At 50.2% G+C, this 24817-nt stretch overlaps 1 protein-coding gene across 2 annotated transcripts in view; it reads right to left on the reverse strand.

Annotated features, from left to right (window-relative positions):
• The window catches only part of LOC125440723 (sodium channel protein type 5 subunit alpha-like), a 395791-nt gene extending 381435 nt beyond the window's left edge, over nt 1-14356 (reverse strand). For both annotated transcript variants that reach the window (XM_048510652.1, XM_048510653.1), the window contains exon 1: nt 14185-14356. The gene's annotated coding sequence lies outside the window, so the exon portion shown is untranslated. The remainder of the gene's footprint in view (nt 1-14184) is intronic.
• Nucleotides 14357-24817: the final 10461 nt, after the last annotated feature.

Here is a 24817-nt window from a genome sequence, read left to right on the forward strand (position 1 = left end):
CTTGCTTGAGAGTCAGTGCGGTGTAGTGGCTAAGAGCAGGCGCACTCTAATCTGGGGAACCAGGTTTGATTCCCCGCTCTGCCACTTGAGTTGGGGAGGCATATCTGGTGAACCAGATTGACTTGTGCACTCCAATACATGCCAGCTGGGTGACCTTGGGCTAGTCACAGTTCTTCGGAGCTCTCTCAGCCCCACCCAGCTCACAGGGTGTTTGTTGTGGGGGGGAGGGAAAGGAGATTGTAAGCCCCTTTGAGTCTCTTTACAGGAGAGAAAGGGGGGATATAAATCCAAACTCTCCTTCTTCTTCAAAGCATTTCTCCCCTCCCCATTTGGCCCTCCCGAGTCCCAACAACCCTGCCAGGTAGATTAGGCCGAGAATCGGGTCAGCCAAGGTCAGCCAGCCAGCTTCCATGAAAGAGCGAGGATTTCAACCCAGATCGCCCCAATCTTAGCTTGACCCCCGAACTACTACACCACATTGAAAAGAGATGCAGCTGACAGATTCAAACCTTGCCCCCCTTGCCCCTTAATGAAGACAATACAGTGGAACCTCGGTTTTCATCAGTAATTCGTCCGAAAAGAATCGATGAAAACCGAAACAGATGAAAACCGAGGCAAACTTTTCCATAGGAATCAATGTAAATCCAATTAATCCGCTCTAGGCACTCCAAAAAACATACCAAAAACAAATTTTTTGGTGAATAAATGCTGAAAACAATCACAAACAATAACACTAGGACCAGCTTCAGAGCCAGTGGACCAATGTTGCACCAGAAAGCTGTCCAAAGAGGTCTGTTTCTGACGCCTCTTTAAGATTTCTCTGAAATGGGGCAAGACATTGTCATTAAACAAGTTGCAGACGCGGCCTGCAACAGCTTTGTCCGGGTGTTTTTTCTCCACAAACCCCTGCACCTTACTGCAGATCGATGAAAACCGAGGCAAAACGATGAAAACCGAGACAAATTTTTCACTGAAAAAATCAATGAAAACCGAAACCGATGAAAACCAAGGTTCCACTGTAGCTGGAACTGCAAGGGAAGGCCAAGCTTTTAAACCGTTGCCGTCAGCCTCCTTTCATACTGGAAGTCCCAAGCTCCCAAGCTGGCCAGCAGGAAAACTATATGGGGCAAAGAGCTCGGCTGCCCCTCTCAGCCCACGCCTCCCTTCCTCTTCAAACATTCATTCCATTCACTTCATTCATCAAACAGCACCGGGGGCGGGGGGGGTGTTGTTATTTAAAAGATCACAGGTCCAATCATACCTTACTGCTCCACTACTGTTGCCAACCTCCAGGTGGGGTCTGGAGAGCCAGCGTGGTAGAGTGCTTAAGACCAAGTGGGCTCTACTCTGAAGAGCCGGGTTTGGCTCCCCACTCCACATAAGCAGCAGACTCTTATCTGGTCCCCCCTGCTGGGGGACTCTGAGCGAGCCACAGTTCTCTCAGAACTCTCTCAGCCCCACCTATCTCACAAGAGACCTGTTGTGGGGAGAGGAAGGGAAAGGAGTTTGTAAGCCTCCTTACAGGAGAGAAACGGGGCGTACAAATCCAAACTCTTCTTCTTTTCCTGGAATTACAACTGATCTCCAGACTACAGAGGGCTGTGGAGGCCGAGCTGGGGCAGTAGAGTTTGGGGGTGGGGGGTGGGGCACAAATAACCCATAGATCCTCACCTAGTTTTCACAGATTCTCTGTATGCTGTCGTAGCTGTGAAAATTCCGGCACCAGCTGTAGTAGATCTGGCAGCCAATCGCCATAGCAATCCCTTGATCTGACAGCTGTCATTAAACTACTGGGTGTTTTCAAGTTGAAGACATACAGACTCCGTTGCTGTAACATTATTATTTTTTTTGCATATTTGGGGAGGGGGGCTGTACTTTCCTGCTCTCTGTATTTTATGATTTCCCTTCACCTTTTTACTCACTTGCAGTCCAAGGCAATAGTGGCTTTTGAATGAAAGGGCTTCAAACTGGGTTGCTAATCTCTAGGTCAGTGATGGCGAACCTATGGCATGGGTGCCAGAGGTGGCACTCAGTGCCCTATCTGTGGGCACGCACAGAGTTCATCATGTGGGGGGGATATCACCCCCCACACACACACACACACACACATCTAGGCTGGCCTGGGCCACTGGGCTCGATTATTAGCATTAAACCTAAGACCTAGTTTTGGGGAAGCAGTGTAGGTAACCCTGTTAAGCGCTGTCAAACCCTACTGATTTTCATGCAAAGAACTAAAGCGTGATCCTTTACGTGGGAGTAAGCTCGGTTGCTGGCAATGGGGCTTGCTTCTGAGTAAACCCTCCGAGGGTCGTGATTCACCCGTTGGAAGAGTTGCATGGTTGCTTCAAAGCAAAGCCACCGACTACCACCAAGCTTATTCCCAAGTAACGCACGCCTCAGAGCCAACCATTTTTTCTAAACTAAAACCTCAGTATTCAGGTTAAATTGCTGTGTTGGCTCTTTGCGATAAATAAGTGGGTTTGGGGTTGCAGTTTGGGCACTCAGTCTCGAAAAGGTTCACCATCACTGCTCTAGGTGCAACCTCAAGAGGAAGAGTTGCTTTTAATACCCCGCTTTAGAAACTTAAGAAATCAAAGCAGCCTTCCCTTCCCCTCCCTACAACAGAGACCTTGCGAGGTAGGCGGGGCTGAGAGCGTTCTGAGAGAACTGTGATCTGGCCCCAGGTCACTCAACAGGCTTCATGTGTAGGAGTGGGGAAACAAACCCAGTTCACCAGATTAGAGTCCACCAATCATATGGAAGAGTGGGGAATAAAACTCAGTTCTCCAGATTAGAGTCTACAGACTCTGATTTGGTGGAGTAGATTTGTTTCCCTGCTCCTCCACATGAAGCCTGCTGGGTGACCTGGGGCCAGTCCCAGTTCTCTCAGAACTCTCTCAGCCCCACCTGAGAGACGTGTCTGTTGTGGGGAGAGAAAGGGGAAGGCGTGTGTAAGCCGCTTTGAATCCCTTTACAGGAGAGAAAGGGGGCAGTATAAATCTACTCTCTTCTGCTTTTTGTTCAGTGTGTCTGGGGTTATACGTTAGTCATGGGGCTGACGAGCTGTTTTGAAATTACCCCACCCTTGATTTGTTTTCACCACTGTAGGATGTTAAATTTGGACTGACTGTCAGAACTTATTGCATTTGAAATCTGAAAGTCTGTGATTTTATTATCTGTGGGAAGCTGCTCGGAGCTGGCTGTGGCATGGGAGGGGGGGTAAAAGTCAAACAAACAAACAAACAAACAAATAAAAGCAGCATCTGGTGATATGAAGAAGAACAAGAAGAGTTGGATTTATATCCCCCCTTTCTCTCCTATAGGAGACTCAAAGGGGCTTACAATCTCCTTGCCCTTCCCCCCTCACAACAAACACCCTGTGGGGTGGGTGGGGCTGAGAGAGCTCCGAAAAGCTGTGACTAGCCCAAGGTCACCCAGCTGGCATGTGTGGGAGTGCACAGGCTAATCTGAATTCCCCAGAGAAGCCTCCACAACTCAAGCGGCAGAGCTGGGAATCAAACCTGGTTCCTCCAGATCAGAGTGCACCTGCTCTTAGCCACTGCTCTTAGCCACTGCGCCACTACAATGAAGTGAAAATGCAGCATTTTAACATTAAAAGCAGGATACGCTGGAGCGGTCTCTAGATTACATTCAAGGAAGGCTTGCGGATACAGTCATAAACACAATGGGGCCGGGATCCAGGCGGGTCCCAGTGGAAACTTCTCACGCACGGTAAAATTTCAGAAGCTTTATGGGAACAAAAAAACAAGTTCACACTTTAGGGTTGCCAACCTCCAGGTGAGACCCAGAATTTAACTGTCCCTGAATTAAACCAATTGCCAAATTATAGAGAAACGGGTTGCTAACCTCCCAGGAGGGAGGGAGACACAAAGATTGCCCAACATTACAACTGATCTCCCGACTACATAGATCAGTTTGCCTGGAGAAAAGAGGCTGCTTTGGAGGGTGGGGAATATGGCGTTTGGCCCCACTGGGAGCCCCTCCCCAAATACCACCATCTCCAGACTCTCAAATCTCCAGCAATTTGCAATCCCAGAGTTGGCAACCCTATACAGAAATCGGTCCCTCTTCTGAAAAAGGCAAAGTCGGGGGGGGGGTGCACTATGGTGACCTGTCTTGTACCCCAAATTCCATCCTTTCCCAGCTCCACCCCCAAACCTCCTGGAATTTCCCAAGCCAGCGATGACAACCCTACCACAAGCCACGACAAGCCACGTGCAAAACTCAGCAGGACTCTGAGTGCAAGGACGGGTATCATACAAGGGATTCAGAAAGCAAGTTTGATGGTCAGGTGGTTGGCCAAGCCGGGGCTTCCGGGCTGTAAGCTGAGAACTGAAACCTCTCCTCCGCACTGGCTGAGGCACGTTCTTGCCAGCTTTTCTTAAAAAGACAGCTCCAGAGCGCCTCCCAGTGGCCAGTGCAACTCCCAGGGCTACAAACCTTCAGAATGGGGGAACACCCCAGCGAGTTGGTCCCTCTCTCTCTCTCTGTTGCCACCCTGGCCCTTCTCTTCCTGACTTCAGTCCTCCCCACAGCGATCATCCAACAAACCAGAACTCGAAACTTTGTGTGGAGGTGGGGTGTGTGTGTGTGTGGGGGGGGGATGTTTGCAAATAAGGGTGCCCGCCTGCAGGTGTGGCCGGAAGATCCTCAGGAATTGCAACTGATCTCCAGAGATCAGCTCCTCTGGAGAAAATGGCTGCCTTGGAGGGGGGGACTCTATGATGTTGTACCCCACAGAGGCACAGCCCCTCCCCAAACCCCACCTTCCCCAGGTTTTGCCCCCCCCCCAAATCTCCAGGAATTTCCCAACTTGGAGCGGGCGACCCCATTTGCAAACCGTGAAGAGGAAGAAGAAAAAGAAGAAGAGGAGGAGGAGGAGGAGTTTAGATTTATATCCCCCTTTTCTCTCCTGTAAGGAGACTCAAAGGGGCTGACAATCTCCCTTCCCTTCCTCTCCCCACAACAGACACTTTGTGAGGTGGGTGGGGCTGAGAGAGCTCCGATGATCTGCGACTAGCCCAAGGTCACCCAGCTGGCATGTGTTGGAGTGCACAAGCTAATCCAGTTCACCAGATAAGCTTCCACAGCTCAAGTGGCAGAGCAGGGAATCAAACCCAGTTCTCCAGATTAGAGTGCACCTGCTCTTAACCACTACACCATGCTGACATAACCACGGATGCAGCCACAAACCATGGCATGCCTGTAAAGTACAGAACCCATGGTTAGTACAACCCTCGGTTCTGCCTGGTGCCTGAACGGGTCTCAGCTTCTTTCTCTCTGGTTGAGAGGTCAGCTGTTCCAAAAAACGATAATCAGTTCAAAGGCTTTAAAACCTGATAGGAGGAACATGAACAAACACAGAAAGGGGTATCCCTTAATAGTGCAGAGAAGCCAATTCCGACTGAGGGCTTCATCGGGTCATAGAGGAGGAAATTCCCCTCCTCCTTCCACAATGGAGGACTCTCCTGCTTTGTGTCCATTCACTGCATGTGAACTCCTGTGTGCTCCTCGGGTGATCTTTGGACGTCTGCAGTGGTTTTTAAATATATATATTAAAGAAGAAGAAGAAGAAGAGTTGGATTTATATCCCCCCTTTCTCTCCTGCAGGAGACTCAAAGGGGCTGACAATCTCCTTGCCCTTCCCAGCTCACAACAAACACCCTGTGAGGTGGGTGGGGCTGAGAGAGCTCCGAGAAGCTGTGACTAGCCCAAGGTCACCCAGCTGGCGTGTGTGGGAGTGCACAGGCTAATCTGAATTCCCCAGATAAGCCTCCACAGCTCAGGCGGCAGAGCTGGGAATCAAACCCGGTTCCTCCAGATCAGAGTGCACCTGCTCTTAGCCACTACGCCACTGCTGCTCCTAAAGTGTCAAAAATATTCCAAAAGACATTAAGCGAGACCTCGAATTTCATAAAGCCCAGACGAAGGGGGGGGGGGGCGTTTGTTATTATCTCCTCAAACTTTCATAAAGGCATGAAAAATTCAACGGCCTCCCAAACGTACCTATAAGAAATGTAATTTATTGGGGGGAAATACCAAAAAGAGGACTTTAAAGTAAATACCCCTCAAAACCAAGTTGATCAAGCCGAGATCTCCGGCACAATTCTCCAAAGGGCTCCCCCTGCCCACGCCTAAAGCTATCAAGTTTAACAAACTACTTGAAAGCCACAAGGATTTGTGATTAGCGGATAAGAGGTTTTTACGCCCAAATCAATGAGGGCTCATTTGCATGAGAAACGGGAGGCAGAAGCACAGAGACAGGGCCAGGATCTCAAGGCTGCGTTCACTAAGCAGGAGGTGCCACTGGACTCTGTCAGACTTACTTCCGAGTAAACCCATTTAAGACTGCACCACAGGACTCGGCTTCTGGATCAGGGCCGGCTCCCCATGCCCCAGGGGGCTGCGCTACAATATAGTGTAAGAGAGGGAGTGTCGGGGGGGTGGGGGGGGGAAACAGGGTTGTTTGCCCTTGAAATCTCCTTGGGCTGAACGTAGAAAGAAATCAGGGACGAACATGGCTGCTTCTGGCAGCAGAGAAAGATCCAGTAGTTCCTAGAAGACCAGCAAGATTTTCAGGATAAAATCCTCTGAGAATCAGAGCTTTGAATTTTGAAGGCTGAAGCCCTGGAAATCTTGTTTGTCTCTAAGTTGGTACTAGATTTGAATCTCGGTCTTCTACTGTAGGTTGGCATGGCCGCTCACCTGAAACTGAGTACCATCCAGTGTATTTATTTTTAGAAGAAGAAGAAGAAGAAGAAGAAGAAGAAGAAGAAGAAGAAGAAGAAGGAGCAGGAGCAGGAGCAGGAGCAGGAGCAGGAGCAGGAGCAGGAGCAGGAGGAGTTTGGATTTATACCCCACCTTTCTGTCCTGTAAGGAAACTTAAGCTCCTTTCCCTTCCTCTCCACACAACAGGCACCTGGTGAGGCAGCTGGGGCTGAGAGAGTTCCGAAGAACTGTGACTAGCCCAAGGTCACCCAGCAGGAATGTAGGAGTGTGGAAACACATCTGGTTCACCAGATAAGCCTCTGCCACTCAGGTGGAGGAGTGGGGAATCAAACCTGGTTCTCCAGATTAGAATCCACCTGCTCTTAACCACTACACCATGCTTGCTCTACGTGCCCTATCCCTAATGGGCAAAAGGATATTCTGTTCCCACACCAGCCATTTCTTGACTTACTTCATTTAAATCCTACCTTGTTCCACAATGGGGATCCCAAGGGGCTTACCTTGTTCTCCCTTCTCATAGCAATAACAACCTTGCAAGGTAGGTTAAGCCAAAATTGTGCATCTGGTCCAAGATCACACACCAGGCTTACACAGCAGAGTGAAGATCTAGACCTGACTGGGCCTTCCAAATGCTAGTCAAAGATTACATTTTCTATTATTTACTTCACCTTGGCTGAGGAGGGTAGGATATTAAATCGAATAAATGATAACAAATAATAATAATACACCCCATCTTCCTCCTCAACAAAAGCCCAAAGCAGCTCACATTATTCTCCCTTCCTCTATTTTATCCTCACAATAACCCTCCGAGGTAGGTTAGGCTGAGAATATGTGACTCACTCAAGGTCACCCAGCGAGCTTCCACGGCACAGCGGGGATTCTAATTAAGGTTTCCCAGATCCAAGTTCAACACACTAACCTCTACCCACATCAGCTCTCTATACTATTCTGCTTAGAGGCTTGGTGGGGGCAGCAGGCCAGGCTGAGCATCTCCAGTGTAGTGTCTCACTGGCAGGATTCTGACGTAATAACAACCCAGGAGTTGCCTGGACATGAACTAACCTGGGAGGGACACGTGGACACACCCACTCACACATTTTTTGTGCAGGGCTCAGAGGCATATCTAGGGAAACGTAGCCCATTTCAGCGCGCCGCCCCCCCCCCCCCCGGTATTCGCGGCCACCTTCCCCCTCCAGTGCATGGAGTATGAAGTCAGTGTATGAACCCAGGGGAAGGAGGAGGGGTGTGTGGAGGGGCGATTTTCCACCCCACACGTGACTAAACGGCTGCAGCATGGGTAGGAGGAGCAGCAGTGGCGTAGGAGGTTAAGAGCTCGTGTATCTAATCTGGAGGAACCGGGTTTGATTCCCAGCTCTGCCGCCTGAGCTGTGGAGGCTTATCTGGGGAATTCAGATTAGCCTGTACACTCCCACACACGCCAGCTGGGTGACCTTGGGCTGGTCACAGCTTCTTGGAGCTCTCTTGGCCCCACCTGCCTCACAGGGTGTTTGTTGTGAGGGGAGAAGGGCAAGGGTAAGCCCCTTTGAGTCTCCTGCAGGAGAGAAAGGGGGGATATAAATCCAAAAAAACCTCTACATTTGACTCCATATGTCCCCCTGGGCGATACGCCCCTGGCAGGTACGCCCTCACTTAAAACCTCCACATTTGCCACAAGCGACAGCAGAGTTGGGGGTTGCAACTCACAGCGAAGATGGCAGACCAGCATTTGCGGCTGAAACCTTATTACAAAGCACCGCTTCTCAGAGGAGCAGGAACTGTTCCACAACTGAGCAGGGTGAGATGGCATTTTGTTCACGTAATGACCAACTGATGTCTGAATCACGGTACTCCGCACAAACGCACTCCCAGCCAACAGTACCTGGCAGCCAATTATATCCAGTCGCTAAATACTGTTAAGGGGAGGGGAACATTCATAGGTAGGCATCCCCGGCCAGACGACTAGGAAGCAGCAATCCACAAATCACTTCTTGCACGCCAGTTTGGCACGGGATGGGCGACAGAAAACCAGTGCTGCTGGCAGAAAGTCCCCAGTACCCACAGGTAAAAGCCAGTGGTGGGATCCGAAAATTTGAATAACAGGTTCCGATGGTGGTGGGATTCAAACAGTGGTGCTGCCGCACACACGCACCTCCAGTCCCTTTTGGGCAGGGAGGTTGCTTTAGTAACCCCTTCTAGGCACTCAGAAAAAATTAGTAACCACTTCTAGAGAAGTGGTGAGAACTGGTTGGATCCCACCTCTGGTAAAAGCTCTCTGGGTCCCTTCCGCACATGCAGAATAATGCACTTTCAACCCACTTTCACAATTGTTTACAAGTGGATGTTGCTATTCCACAGTAAAATCCAGCTTCAATGCGCACTGAAAGTAGGTCGAAAGTGCATTATTCTGCAAGTGCAGAAGCAGAGGTGGGATCCAACCAGTTCTCACCACTTCTCCAGAAGTGGTTACCAATTTTTTCTGAGTGCTGAGAAGGGCTTACTAAAGCAACCTCCCTGCCCAATAGGGACTGGAGGTGCGTGTATGCGGCGGCGCCACTGTTTGAATCCCACCATCATCGGAGAAGCAGTGGCGTAGGAGGTTAAGAGCTCATATATCTAATCTGGAGGAACCAGGTTTGATTCCCAGCTCTGCCGCCTGAGCTGTGGAGGCTTATCTTGGGAATTCAGATTAGCCTGTACGCTCCCATACACACCAGCTGGGTGACCTTGGGCGAGTCACAGCTTCTCGGAGCTCTCTCAGCCCCACCTACCTCACAGGGTGTTTGTTGTGAGGGGGGAAGGGCAAGGAGATTGTAAGCCCCTTTGAGTCTCCTGCAGGAGAGAAAGGGGGGATATAAATCCAAACTCTTTATTATTGTTGTTGTTGTTGTTGTTGTTGTTGTTATAAATTTTGGATCCCACCACTGTGCAGAAGGGGCCCTGGTGGCAGAGGGCTGCGAAAGACCCTTCTCTCCTTGAACCCCCAGAGAGCTGCCGTCCACCGGAGCCCAAAGGTTTCATCAAGAGTTCCCTTCAAAGTCCCCCACTGACTCCTGCAGAGATCAGCTCAGGAACAACTTCTGGCAGACGGTTTTAACTTCTCCCCCTGATTTTTGTCCACCAAGCGTTCAGAAGGGCTTGATGTCTGGAAAGAGGCTGCTAACGGGTGCAGCGTGGCCTACTTCCAGGGCGGCTCTTTGTGCCGATTCACGGTGCGACCGGCACAAACAGCAAGGTTAAGGAGGGCAGCCTGGTGCACTGCCTACGCACCAGCACTGGGCCGTCTAATTCAACTCCCGGGAAAAGAACCTGCCGTTCAGCCCGGCCGTCGTTCAGTCCCCGAAGCAGTTGACAGCTGCGAGATCTGGTGAAGCCAGTGAGTCAGAGGAACCGGTTGCCACTAGCTCAGCCTGCCAAGGGTGGGGGGGGGGGGAGGCTGCCATGCGGAGAGGCTACTGGGGACCAAGTGATTCATTGGCACCATCTGGTCCTTGTTCTTAGCCTGGTCTGCAGCGCCCCTTCCTCAAAAGCCACAGAGGACGGATCTGATGCGTGGCTTGGCTCGCTGCCTTGAGTCATCTGGGCAGAGGCCGCAGAGGGTTTCCCTCCGCATTTCCACCCTGCCCTCTTTTGCCAATTAAGGATTAAGCCGATCTGAGGTCAGGAAGGGATAAGATGCTATGGGGAAAAATGCAAACGTGCGCAAAACCAGCCGAACGCAGCTACGGCCGTCGAGAAATTTAAATCCAGTGTCAGGCTTATTCCTGACTCTGGACATAGTAGAGAAGTGGGGGAAATTTGAACTCACAACCCTACAGACTCTAGGCCCGTGGTGGCGAACCTTTGGCACTCCAGATGTTATGGACTACAATTCCCATCAGCCCCAGCCACCACGGGTCTATACTATATCGAAAGCACTGCAGATGCACAGAAGGAAGCTGATACCCTCTGGGGCAGGGGTGTTCAACTCTGGTGCTTCAGATGTTCATGGACTACAATTTCCATCAGCCCCTGCTGGCATGGCCAATTGGCCATGCTGGCAGGGGCTGATGGGAATTGTAGTCCATAACATCTGGAGTGCCAAAGGTTCGCCACCACTGCTGGCAGTTTCTTGAGGCCTTCTTCTTGTACAGTAAGTCCTGAGACATAGCCAGCTAGACAGTTGCAGCAAAAAATAAATGGGACTTTGGGGATATCTTAAAGACTAACACAGTTTCGTTCCAGCAAAAGCATATCCTTTTGGAGAAGGCGAGTGCCGCTCTCCCCAGGTGAATAGTAAAAGGCTGTTCCAAGGTCAGCTTGACTATTTTTATAGTCATTTCTTTAAACTCCTGCTGTCCTGACCTGGATGGGCTGTCCCGGGTTAATATTTGGATGGGAGACCACTATGGAATATCAGGGTCTTTAGTGCAGAGCCAGGCAATGGGAACCCCCCACCCCTTTTGTCTGCCTGACTTGGACGGCTCAAACTAGCCCAGTCTTGTCAGATCTTGGAAGCTAAGCAATAAAAAGAAGAAGAGTTTGGATTTATACCCCACCTTTCTCTCCTGTAAGGAGACTCAAGGTGGCTTACAAGCTCCAGGAGCAGCGGTGGCGTAAGAGGTTAAGAGCTCGTGTATCTAATCTGGAGGAACCGGGTTTGATTCCCCGCTCTGCCGCCTGAGCTGTGGAGGCTTATCTGGGGAATTCAGATTAGCCTGTGCACTCCCACACACGCCAGCTGGGTGACCTTGGGCTAGTCACAGCTTCTCGGAGCTTTCTCAACCCCACCTACCTCACAGGGTGTTTGTTGTGAGGGGGGAAGGGCAAGGAGATTGTCAGCCCCTTTGAGTCTCCTGCAGGAGAGAAAGGGGGGATATAAATACAAACTCTTCTTCCTTTCACTTCCTTTCCACACAACAGACACCTGGTGAGGTGGGTGGGGCTGAGAGAGTTCTGAAAGAACTGTGACCAGCACAAGGTCACCCAGCAGGACTGTAGAAGTTCGGAAAAACACCTGGTTCACCAGAGAAGCCTCAGCCACTCAGGCTGAGGAGTGGGGAATCAAACCTGGTTCTCCAGATTAGAATCCACCCGCTCTTAACCACTACACCACGCTGGCCCTCAGACTGGCCCTGCTCAGTATTTGGATGGGAGACCATCAAGAAAGGCCCAAGGTCTTTACACAGAGGCAAACCACCTCCATTCCTCTTTGGCCTTGAAAACTCGAGCAAGTCTTCGTTAAGTCAGCCACAGAGGCCAAGAGGAAGACACAACCCCCAAACTCTTTGAAAGGACCCAGAAGTAAACAGCAAAGCTACGTGCCGTTCTCCACGGTAAGCAGAGGCTAAGCTGCACGAAGTTAGTTCGGCGTGCGTAACTTACGCCGGTTGCAGACCAGCCACGGCCTCCAGCCAGGAGCGGTTTTATTTCGGAGGCCAGCCTGCCCAGCGTCTTTGGTATTGCCGCTCCCTGAGTCGGCCATCTGGCTTTCTCCACGCTCTCACCCAAACGCTTCGGAGAACCGCGCCGAGAACTCTGTTAATCAGTTGCTAAATATCGAGATTTCTCTTTTTTTAAGAGAGAAAAGGGGGAGAGAAGAGCTTCTCTCTGCTACACCTTCTAATCACCCTCTCGAGTCCGGCATCCGAAGTGTAAATATTATTCTTAGCATCCACTTTGGGCCGTCGCACCGAAGAATTACGTAAACCCGACCTCTTAACGCTGAAACCTTTTGATGTGTAAATCTAAAAATACTGCCACTCCGACCACAGGCCAGCATTAAATTCTGCTTTGTGGTCAAGCCCGTTGCCTAAAGAGATGGGCCGGCTGGCGCATGCATTTTAACGCCACCGCCTGCAGGTCTAAAAAGTCACTCCTTCTCTTCTTCGCTCGGCAAACTGCTCCTCTCCGGCCTCGACCCGACGACCCTCTGGCTCGGTTTCCCTCCGAGCTTCTAACTAGCACCGCATCTCCCGGCAAGCCAGAGGCCCAATCCGACTGGCATGAAAAAGACGCACCTCCGGCTTCCGAGGCGACCTTTTCAACCTCTCCACCCCCCCCCCCCGGAAACTTACTTCCACCTGCAGCCGTACCTGGCTTGGCGTCCCTAGGCCCAAACGGGGATGGGTGAGACGTGTTGGCAAACACATTCCCAGCTCTGGGATCCGCCACCCTTTCCGCACCGATCACGCCACCACCACCACCACCAGAGAGTCTGGAATCCGTGCGCAAATGCTCAACTAGCTTAAGGAGAAGGAGCCACACTTCAGCACCTAGGACAGAGCGCATGCTTTTTGGAGAAAAAAAGGGAAAGGGGGAAAGGAAGCCAGAGCTGCCTGCTCATCATTCTTGAAATATTGTTGAATCTGGACAGGAGCCCAGGGAAGACATTTCCAGACCCGTTTATTTTTAGGATTGACAAATCCTCTTTGGAGCAAGCCCTGTGTTTGTTTCATCGGGTATCCACCGTCTTTCGGGAGGCCGGCCCTGCGGGTGCCAAATTGCACCCCCCCCCCCCCGCGCCAGTTTTTACCATAACTCAAAATGGGGGGTGGGGTTAAAAAGAGACCCCAAACTCCGACAAGAGAGCGGCCCCCGTTCGCAACCTGTCGACCGAGCCCCCCACCTGTGGTTCAGGGCCACAAAGCTTATTGGGGGGGAGGGTCCTGTTTTAACCCCTTCAGGACAAGGATGAAAGTCAATTTATTCCCACGGTCATAGGAGTCAATTTTGCGGATCTCAGGGAAGCAGAAGTCCCGGGAAGTTCTAGATTCTTCAGTTTTCCCCCCTCCAGGGACGGGGGGGGGAGGTGTTATTACATCAGAATTATGACATTTATTATAGCCAGAACCGGATGAAAAATAGCGAGAGCCACCCGGTTTTGATCGAGGGGGTTGAAGGAAGACGTTCCAAGGGCTCCATTTTCCATCGCCTACGTCTGTGAAATCCGATTCTGCCCAGCCCAAAACGACCTCTGGGGTTCCCCCGACGACGCCCACCCCCAATTCAGATCCTCCACATCTGGCCCCTCTTAGGGCCGGCCCGCAGCCCCGCACCAAACTTTGCAACGGGTTTAATTATTTTCTTTTCTTTTGCAAACCGGAGGCTGGCTCGTTCCTTTTCTCCTGCCCACCCCCCTTCCCCCCCCCCGCCGGGTCTCCTCCTATCTGTGGGAGAGCCCCAGAGCCTTTAAGCCTGCGCCACACCTGGTTTTACCCCCCACCCCACCCCATTGCACCCCTACCCCGCTCCTGCTCCTTTGCAACCCCGCAAATCCGGCCACCGCCATTCAGCGCCGGCTCAAGAGCAAAGGGAGCGCCGGATCCGCCGGCCGCGCCGCTTGCCGAGCTCGCCTGCCGAGCAAACTTTCCAAGGCGCCCCCGGCCGGCCCGGCTCCGCTCCTCCGGCAGGACTTCTCCCAGCGGGCGACCCCCGGGAAAGCGGCGCCGGACTTACTTGGATCGGGTCCTCCTTCCCTCCCGCTAGACGGCCCGGACGGACTTGCGGGGTCGCTCCGGAGTTTGTGTGTCCGCGAGCGGTCGCTCCCCGGCGCGGCGTGTCCTCATCGCGGCGCCCGCCGGCCCCCGGGGACAGCCCTGGCCAGCCTCGACGGCCGCCGCTCCCGACGGGGCATCGCTGCCAGCCGCGCCGCCTCCGCCGCCGCCTCCGCAGGCCAAGAGAGCGGCCGGCGCGGGCGAGGAGCGGAGCGGAGCGGAGGGAGGGAGGGAGGGGGCGGAGGCTCCTCTCGCGCCGCCTCCCCCCGGCCCCGCGGGCGGCTCTAGCGCGGCGCCCTCCGCTCCCCTCGCCCGGGCGCTCCGGCGGCGCCTGGAGCTATGGGGCAGCGCCGCCTGCCGGCCCGAGGGGGAGCTGCACAGTGCAAGGGGAGCGGGAGAAGGGGCGGGGCGCCGTCGGAAGAGAAGTCCCCGGAAACTCCGGGAAACTTTCCTCGGTCCCTCCCTGGCAGCGGGAAACCCCCGCGAAGGAAACCCGGGAGGCTCTTCGCGTTTGCAAGCGCATCCCATCTGGGGGCAAAGGGGAGGGCAGGACACTGGGATTTGGTTTGATAGCTAATAATCAGGTAATTATTAGATTGTCATTAATAATTATCTGATTATTATTTGACTATTATTTATATTTATTGGAGTATTATTTATTATTAGATTGGTATTAATAATTATCTGATTATATTTGACTATTAGTTATATTTATTGGAGTATTATTTAGTATTAGATTGTTATTAATAAGTATCTGATTATTATTTGACTATTAGTTATATTTATTGGAGTATTATTTATTATTAGATTGTTATTAATAAGTATTTGATTATTATTTGACTATTAGTTATATTTATTGGAGTATTATTGATTTATTATTAATTATTATTAATAAGTATTTGATTATTATAAGACTATTGTTAATATTTTGATTACTGTTTGTTTGTTTATATATTTACATTTCTATCCCACCAGTCTCCCAAGGGGACTCGAGGCAGCTTCCATATGAACACATAACAAAACAATACAATAATATAAAAGCAATATAAAAGATATAAACATTAAAACCAATTACCAAGAAGATGGCATAAAACCTACATAAGAACTATTATGATGATTATTATTTGATGATTATTTATTATTATGTGATTATTATTTGATTGTTTGGTTTGATTTGATGGCCTAAGTCGGAAAAAGAAACAGGGGAACAAACTTTTGGACCAGATTTTTTTAAAAGAAAAGTTCCTCTGGGACTGAGGTTTTATAAGCCTTGGCAATGCATTCTGCTTTTTCAGGTTTTGAGGCAGCATGGTACAGTGGTTAAGAGCAGGTGGGCTCTGATCTGGAGAACCAGGTTTGATTCCCTGCTCCTCCACATGAAGCCTGCCGGGTGACCTTGGGCCAGTCACGGTTCGCTCAGCACTCTCTCAGCATCACGTACCTCACGAGGGGTCTGTTGTGGGGAGCGGAAGGGAAGGCAACTATGAACCACTTCCAGGCTCCTTCCTGCGAAGAAAAGCGGAGTATAAATCCAAACTCTTCTTCCTCGTGATATGGAAAAAGCTGATTGGTCAGATTGTGAACCTCGTGTCCACTTGAGGGGTGGGCAAGAGGGCAGAGCAGGGGCCTTAAAAATGAGCTGTGCTTCACCACAGACTTTAGAGAGCCTCACCCACCAAGGTGCCCTCTCTCCACGTCTGCAATCGTGACATCAATAAACTGCTTACTGCCTTGTTCGTGAGTATTTTGGGGCAGAAAATATTCCATAGCACTCATGAAAACCCAGAAGTGGAAACGGTGTGTATGTTTAGAATATCTTTTCGCACGTGCATCCCTGAGGGACTTTGCATTCGTCTGTTTGCAGAAAGAGGACCTTGCTGGAAAAAAGCATATATCCCTGATTAAAAAAGAAAAAGTTTCTCTGGGGCTCAGTTTATGCGCATTGGTGATGACTCCCATTCCTTTTGGTCGAAATCCTAGCAGGGGCGTACCACCTAGGGCAGTGATGGCGAACCTTTTCAAGACCGAGTGCCCAAATAGCAACCCCAAACCCGCTTATTTATCGCAAAGTGCCAACACGGCAATGTAACCTGAATACTGAGGTTTTAGTTTGGAAAAAACGGTTGGCTCCAAGGCACGCATTACTCGGGAGTAAGCTTGGTGGTAGTTGGTGGCTTGGCTTTGAAGCAACTGTGCAACGCTTCCAACAGGTGAATCACTACCCTAGGAGGGTTTACTCAGAAGCAAGCCCCATTGCCAGCAACCAAGCTTACTCCCAGGTAAAGAATTGTGCTTTAGTTCTTCGCATGAAAATCAGTGAGGTTTAACAGCGCTTAACAGGGTTACCTACACTGCTTCCCCAAAACTAGGTGTTAGGTTTAATGCTAATAATGGAGCCCGGCGGCCCAGGCTAGCCTAGATGTGTGTAGCCTAGATGTCTGTTTGTGCGTGCCCACAGAGAGGGCTCTGAGTGCCACCTCTGGCACCCATGCCATAGGTTCGCCACCACTGACCTAGGGGGACATATGGGATCAAATGTCCCCGGCCTGTGGCCATTTAGTCCTCGCCTCCCAAATCCCTCCTCCTTCCCCCCGGTCCATACACTGACTTCAAGACCTGGTGCAAAAACGTTTGGTTGGGGTGGGGGAGGGTGGCTGTCCATACGGGGGGAGGGGGTGGAAAACTCAGATTTTTGCACCGGGCTATATTTTCCCTAGATACGCCTCTGAATCCTAGGCACGCGAGCCGGGGAAGGAGGCTCCCGTGAGCCAGCCTCTGAGTAAACGTGGATGGGTTCGTGCTGCAGAGCCCTTTCCTTGGGCTAGATATGCAGAAGGGCAGGCTGCATTGAGCACGGAAAGGAAAGCCGAGCGAACAAGCCCTCTTCGTGGGGTTTGTTTGCTTGGCTGGGAAATGCGTGGAAATAAATCTGGCCTTCGGAAGGGCTTCGACTTCCCCTCCCCTCCGGAATTGATGAAGAGCTGTCAAAAGGGATTAGGGTCCTTCCCATACACCCAGGGACTGCCTTTGCATCCTGCAGAGAGGTTGTGTGAGTCGAAAGGTTGCCTTCCGGAGACAGACCTCTGCCTGGCTTCGCAAAGAAATGTCTTGGGGAGTAATAGTGTAACCCCTCTGTTCAGAATGGGTTGACCCAGAAAGGGGTGGAGACTCAAAGCAGCAGAAGGCTGCAAAAACTGGCGAAGTTGGAGGAAGCTCTTGGGCTACCAGGCTGGGACCTTGATTTAATCCTTTATAAGCTCTTAACACCTTGTTTAAGGTAACTGCAAAGTTGTTGGGAACTAGTGGGAAGGGAGTTGTTTGTTTTTGCTATATTTGTAAATGTTAGAATTTATTGTTTCAGGGCTTGCTATGTATGTAGTTGATGGGAGTTCGTTTGGGGACCTTCATCATCTTGGATCCCATTCACCAAGCCTCTGAAGTCTTCATAAGCCAGTGATGGCGAACCTTTTCGAGACCGAGTGCCCAAATTGCAACCCAAAACCCACTTATTTATCACAAAGTGCCAACACGGCAATTTAACCTGAATACTGAAGTTTTGGTTTAGAAAAAAACGGTTGGCTCCAAGGTGCACGTTACTCAGGACTAAGTTTGGTGAAGCAACTGTGCAACTTTTCCAATGGGTGAATCACGACCCTAGGAGGGTTTACTCAGAAACAAGCCCCACTGCCACCAACCGAGCTTACTCCCAGGTAAAGGATCGTGCCCAGGCTAGCCTAGATGTATGTGTGTGGGGGGGGGAGTGATTTTCCATCCCCCTCCCACATGATGAACTCTGTGCATGTGTGCCCACAGAAAGGGCTCTGAGTGCCACCTCTGGCACCCGTGCCATAGGTTCGCCATCACTGTCATAAGCCAACCACCAGCAGGAAGAATTGGACTTGGCATTTATCAGTAGATGGTCAAGATAAGGACTTGAAATGCAGCCTAGAAGGACTGTACATTGTTAATGTTAAATGTTAATGTTAAAAGTGTTAAGGAAGTAAACCATTTTGTTTTAAAATTTAGTTCTTTGCAACTCCTTCCAAGTTCTGCCCCACAGAACCCACAGATAGAGGTTACAATAGCACGGCAGGGTTACCAAGTCTGGACTGGGAAATTCCTGGAGCTTTGCAGGTGAAACCTGGAGAGGACCAGGTTTGGGGAGGGAAGGAACCTCCGGAGAGTATAATGGCGTAAAGTCCCTCTTCCAAAGTAGCCATTTGCTCCAGAAGAACTGATTCCTGTTGCTGGGAGATCAGCTGATGTTCCAGGAGATCTCCAGGTTGCCCCTGGATGTTGGCAACTCTGGTGTTGACTCCATACCATGGGAAGTTTCAGCTGCCTGTCCGTTCCCACGCTTGAAGCCTCTCTTAAAGGGGCCGGATGTTATTCTCCAGGCCAACGGCCAATTCTAATTACTGATGGAATTTGAACTTGTTTAATTTCTGAAACATGCCACGGAGCCCCCACCCCTGCTGCCGGCTCCTGCTCTCCCCTTGGGAGGCAGAAGCCTGCATGGAGGAAGTCTCCTCTGACTTGGGCCTCCCTCAGCCCCGCCCCTGTTGTTGAAGAGGATGATGTGGGTGGGGCCAAGGGAGGTCCAAGTCATGTGAGGGGGAAGGCATCTGGTCATGGGGGGCTGATTTTGTGCCTCCCCCATGCGACCAGATTAGTTACCCCCTGTCCCCAGGCAGATACGCCCCTGGGTTGGAGTCCTGGGAAATCTTTCCAGAGAGAAAGGAGCTGTCGCCCATGAGGACGCGCTCGTTCCTTTGTGGCAGGTGCACAACTTAAGGTTGCCAACTTCTTGGAGATCTCCTGGGATGGGAACATCTCCAGATTACAAAGTTCCCCTGGAGAAAAAAAAATGGCTGTTTGGCAGGGTAGACTGCATATGACGTTATATCCAAGTGAATCCCCTTTCTTCTCCCTCAAATTCCACCTTCCCCAAGCTCTGTCCCCAAATCTCCAGGAAATTCCAGGCCCAGAGTTGGCAACCCTTCCATGCTATCACTCCCCAAGCTCCTCAGGAAAGCCAGCCTTCCAAGCATCCTGCATAGCTGCCCTTTTTAACTGCAGCTTAGCCGGCAGGCATTCATAGCATGAGCATTACTGTGTGCTAATTGCTTCAGGCACCGACATGGACGGCCGAGGCTAGCCCAGTCTTGCCAGATTTCAGGAGCTAAGCAGGATCTTAGCAGGGGTGCGCCGCCTATGGGGACACAGGGTAGCCCATGTCCTGAAGCACACTCTTTCATCACGTTGGGGGGCACTGGGCACCGTGCTTGCTGGCTGAGTTGCTTGCTGCAGCCATAAGCTGGCTCTGCCCCCAGGGAGGGCAGGAGCTGGCCTGCCACTGTAGCGCCTTCCTGGGCCACTGAGCCCCGCCCCCGGCCTCCCTGCAGACCGGCTCCTTCCCTCCCCAGACCACCATGGAAGGCCAGGGGTTGCTACACACAGGCAGGCAACAGCAACTCACCTTTGAACATTTCTTGTCTAGAAAATCTTACAAGGTAGCCCAAGTCAGCTGGGCCTTCCAGGCCTTTTCCATCAACACTACTTGCTGCTAGGCAAAGAGGCTGACTGAGATGTTGACACTTCAAATGGATCAAGTTCTGGATCCCCCAAAGTCATCTCTTGAAGAAGACGAAGACGAAGACGAAGAAGAAGAAGAAGAAGAAGAAGAAGAAGAAGAAGAAGAAGAAGAAGAAGAAGAAGAAGAAGAAGAAGAAGAAGAAGAAGAAGAAGAAGAAGAAGAAGAAGAAGAAGAAGAAGAAGAAGAAGAAGAAGAAGAAGAAGAAGAAGAAGAAGAAGAAGATTCTCTTTAGAACCAGAGACTGCTGACTTCCATTCAGCTGTACAGAGGATCTGGTTCCTAAGGGGAGAAGGATCCATGACAGATCCATCCAAGGGCTTTGTGGGGTTTGCACAGCTTCACAAGGTCATGGCTGGGTTTTGGCCATCAGCGGCTGAACTTTTTAATACCCTTTCAGAGAGCTGCTAAACGGAAAGGACGAGAGACGATTGTTTTGTAACCTTCACTGTTTAGGCAACACCCCCCTCTGTTGGTCAAATGGGATATTTGCAACTAGGATTTTATGAATTCTGGCGAGGTGATGTATCTCGAGAAGTAATACAGCTCAGCCCTTCAAGCCGAAGGGGTTCGTGGTCCAAGCCAGGTTAATTACGAGCTTCAGTGACATGTCTGGTCAAGTGTGTTTTTGAACCAGGGAGATCACCCTGTCTACAGGGCTGTAATTTTTAGTAGGGATCACCTCCTACACCAGACTTTCAGGCAAATATAGACTGGATGCAGATGTGCAAGAAGAAGGGTAGTGATCGGATGAGGATCCAGGAGATGCCGGTTCAATTCTGTCCTCTGCTATGAAGCTCATAGGACCATGGTGGCAAACCTATGGCACTCCAGTTGTTCATGGACTACAATTCCCATCAGCCCCTGCCAGCATGGCCAATTGGCTGGGTTTTGGTCACAAGCGGCTGAACTTTTTAATACCCTTTCAGAGAGCTGCTAAACGGAAAGGACTAGAGACGATTGTTTTGTAACCTTCACTGTTTAGGCAACACCCCCCTCTGCCAATTGGCCATGCTGGCACGGGCTGATAGGAATTGTAGTTCATAAGCATCTGGAGTGCCATAGGTTCACCACCACTGTCATAGGATGACCCTGGGCCAGCCACTCTCAGATCCTACCTGCCTCAGATCCTAACTACCAGTGTTGTTTTGAAGGAAAATGGGGAAAGAGGGTCAGATATATCTCTCTCAGCTGCTCAGATAAATGGTAAGAAATGTGCTGGAGAGGTACAGATCGGTTGTACATTACAAGTTCTTGGTATATCACTGATTCAAATGGGAAAAAGAAGAAATAGTTTGGATTTAACCCTGCTTTTCTCAACGGTAAGGAGTCTCAGAAGTGGCTTACAAACTCCTTTCCCTTCCTTTCCCCACAACAGATGCCTTGTGAAGTAGGCAGGGTTGAGAAAATTCTGAGAGAACTGTGACTTGCCCCAAGGTCACCTAGCAAGCTTCACGTGTAGGAGTGGGGGAAAACCCCGGTTCGCCAGGTTAGAGTGTACCGCTCTAACCTCTAGGCCAGTTCAGCACATGCAGAATAATGCACTTTCAATCCGCTTTCACAATTGTTTGCAAGTGGATTTTGCTATTCCGCACAGTAAAATCCAGCTGCAAAGTACATTGAGAGTGGATTGAAAGTGCATTATTCTGCATGTGCGGAAGGGACCCGAGTGGCGTCAAATCGCACCTTTGGCTGCCACGCAGCAAACGAACAGGAATCAAATGTTCAGTCATTTGTTCACGCCTCTGTGAAATAGGCCTCGGCCTGTTGACGGTTCTCAGGAGCAATTTCAAAAAACCGACGGATTAAAAAGGAATTAAATTGGCTCAGAGACTGTTCAAAAACACAGGAAGCTCAGCACGCGGCAAGAACCGAAGTGGGTATAGACCGAGACCGTTTGCCGCCGCTAAGTCACGGCGCTCTCAGCTCTTTAAAGTATGAATGCTCGCTGAAATGTAATCGCACGTTCCTGCTAGTGCCTCCCGGAGCAGAGGTCTCTCGGGTGCTTGCGGCGACAACATCTACATTTATTCTGAAGTAGTCCTATCGAATTCCACCTGACAACTGCAGCATACGTGATTTGTAGAAAGCTGCCCTTTTCTCCCTGGGGTCGAAAAAAATGATATTCTGCCTGCGTTGTAGCCCTTGATAGATTTGGCTTGGATACCATTAGGATAAAATTACTGTTCCGTCATTAGACTTTGTGAAAAGAAATCTCTCTGTAGCAGCTGCCTGAAGAACAGACCATATTCAGAACTGAAGCTGCATAAGATAAACAAGAGGGGAGACGGCCCTCATAGTTTGGATACCTTTTTGGATCCTGGTGGCATTTCCTGTTTGCAAAAAGTCTTGGAAGTCCACAACAAAGAGCATAAGAACATAAGAACAAGACAGCTGGATCAGACCAGAGTCCATCTAGTCCAGCTCTCTGCTACTCGCAGTGGCCCACCAGGTGCCTTTGGGAGCTCACATGCAGGAGGTGAAAGCAATGGCCTTCTGCGGCTGTTGCTCCCGAGCACCTGGACTGTTAAGGCCTTTGCAATCTCAGATCAAAGAGGATCAAGATTGGCAGTTCTACCCCTTAAGACTGCAACAAACCTCTATTTGTCACAAGGTGGATCTTCAACAGGCATGCAACTAAGTTATGAGGATGTTACCCTGCTGGTATTCTGTGGAGTCTACACTGCTCTGTTAAGCCCGAGAAGGGCTCTGCTGTTTGCTTGATTTCTTTTTCACGTTTCCTCCTCCTGAATTCTTTCTTGGTCCTCTCACCTTGGTTTTTTAGAACTGTGGGGAACTCCAAGCCTGGAAGGGTATATTCTGTGGTTCCAGGTCTTATATCCATGTGGAGTTACCTGCCTCAAGGTTTTTGGTCTCCCCATCTCTTAACACCCAAAAGTCAACAAAGCCACCCAGGTGTCAAGATCCTGTCACGAGTTTAGCTCCTTTCTGGTTCTTGCAATGAGACTGCGGGGTGGGCTGGGAGAAGATGGTACCCTGACAACCTGGCTAGTTATGCTGTTATCTTTGTGCTACTGTGCTTTTGTTGTTAGCTTAGCACCTGGACATTATCTTTAAGAACATAAGAACATCAGACCAGAGTCCATCTAGTCCAGCACTCTGCTACTTGCAGTGGCCCACCAGATGCCTTTGGGAGATCACCTGCAGGATGTGAAAGCAATGGCCTTCTGCTGCTGCTTCTGCTTCTGCTGCTCCCGAGCACCTGGTCTGCTCAGGCATTTGCAATCTCAGATTAAAGAGGATCAAGATTGGTAGCCATAGATCGACTTCTCCTCCATAAATCTGTCCAAGCCCCTTTTAAAGCTATCTAGGTTAGTGGCCATCACCACCTCCTGTGGCAGCATATTCCAAACACCAATCACACGTTGCGTGAAGAAGTGTTTCCTTTTATTAGTCCTAATTCTCCCTGCCCCCCTGCATTTTACTTTGGTCTTGAAAATGCTTTTAGTGACTTCACCCTGCAGGGATGCCCAAGGAGGGGTTGGAAGGGTGTTTGGGGAAAGAGATATTAAACAAACAATGTGTAGTAGAACTTAGTTCCAGCAAAAACTCGCTTGTATCTGTTCTCAGTGTTCCTGTTCAGTAAACCGATTTCTGCACTCCAGAGTCTGGCTATTCCCAGGCGGTCGTCACATCTTGGCACCTGACTGTTCTTGATGGGTAACCATGGAACTGTTTTGTTTGAAAGCACTTAGATTATAGGAACTTGGTTTTAACTAGGATAGTTGTGTGCAACTTAGGGAGGTTCTGGTTCTCATGCATTAAGCTTTGCCCTTTCTTTATCTTATTTTTACACTGGATGGGTTATATTGTTATATTATCTTTGCAGCTGTTGCAGGATTTTGCTGTATTAAGACCAGGCCCTTCAGATTTCCATCTTTTGCTCCCATGCCCATAATCCTTTGCAAATATACTGCTATGCCCTTTGGTTAAGGTGGCTGGCTAGCCTTGACAAAAGCCAGGGCATTTTTGGCCCTGGCCCCTAATTGGTGGAACACTCTGATTAGTGAGACCTGGGCCATGCAGGACTTCATGAAGTTCCCCAGGGCCTGGAAGACAGAGCTGTTCCACCAGGATTATGGTTGTGGCAGCTACGATTGTACCCTCTGAGTGGCCTCCCTCTTCTCCCCTCTGTCGTTGATATTGGCAGGGTTATTTTAATAGAAGCTCAAGAAAGTATTTGGATGGGAGACCTTTTAGGAATACTGGGGCTGCTCTGCAGAGGCAGGCAGTGACAAACCACCTCTGAATGCTTCTTGCATTGAAAGCCCCACCAGGAGTCGCTGTAAGTCAGATGTGACTTGACAGCAATATTTCCCATGTTTTCTGACTTCAGTGAACATTACTGTTGGTATAATGTGGCGTAGGAGGTTAAGATCTCGTGTATCTAATCTGGAGGAACCGGGTTTGATTCCCCGCTCTGCCGCCTGAGCTGTGGAGGCTTATCTGGGGAATTCAGATTAGCCTGTGCACTCCCACACACCCCAGCTGGGTGACCTTGGGCTAGTCACAGCTTCTCGGAGCTCTCTCAGCCCCACCTACCTCACAGGGTGTTTGTTGTGAGGGGGGAAGGACAAGGAGATTGTAAGCCCCTTTGAGTCTCCTTACAGGAGAGAAAGGTGGGGTATAAATCCAAACTCTTCTTCTTCTATAATAAAGTTCTGACTGGATACCTTGAGTAACAAGCGAATGTCCAGAGCAGGGCTGACCTCATAGGACTTACATGGAATTCCAGGCCTATCAAAAACCTACACTAGTAGCTAATCAGAGCCTGAGGGATTTACAATAGTAGAGAAAGTTGACTGTTTCATAGGTTGTCAGCCGTGCTTTCAGACCAGACGGAGTTGGATTCTGGTCCATGAAGACCAGCAAGTGATGGTATGGAAGGGACCATAAGTCCATTTTGTCAGCGCAGGAGACAAATGACCCTGTCAGTCATCACAACAACGGTATCCAAATCAGAGAGAAGTTCCTTGTTTAA

Source organism: Sphaerodactylus townsendi, linkage group LG11, assembly GCF_021028975.2.
Source record: "Sphaerodactylus townsendi isolate TG3544 linkage group LG11, MPM_Stown_v2.3, whole genome shotgun sequence".
NCBI lineage: Eukaryota > Metazoa > Chordata > Lepidosauria > Squamata > Sphaerodactylidae > Sphaerodactylus > Sphaerodactylus townsendi.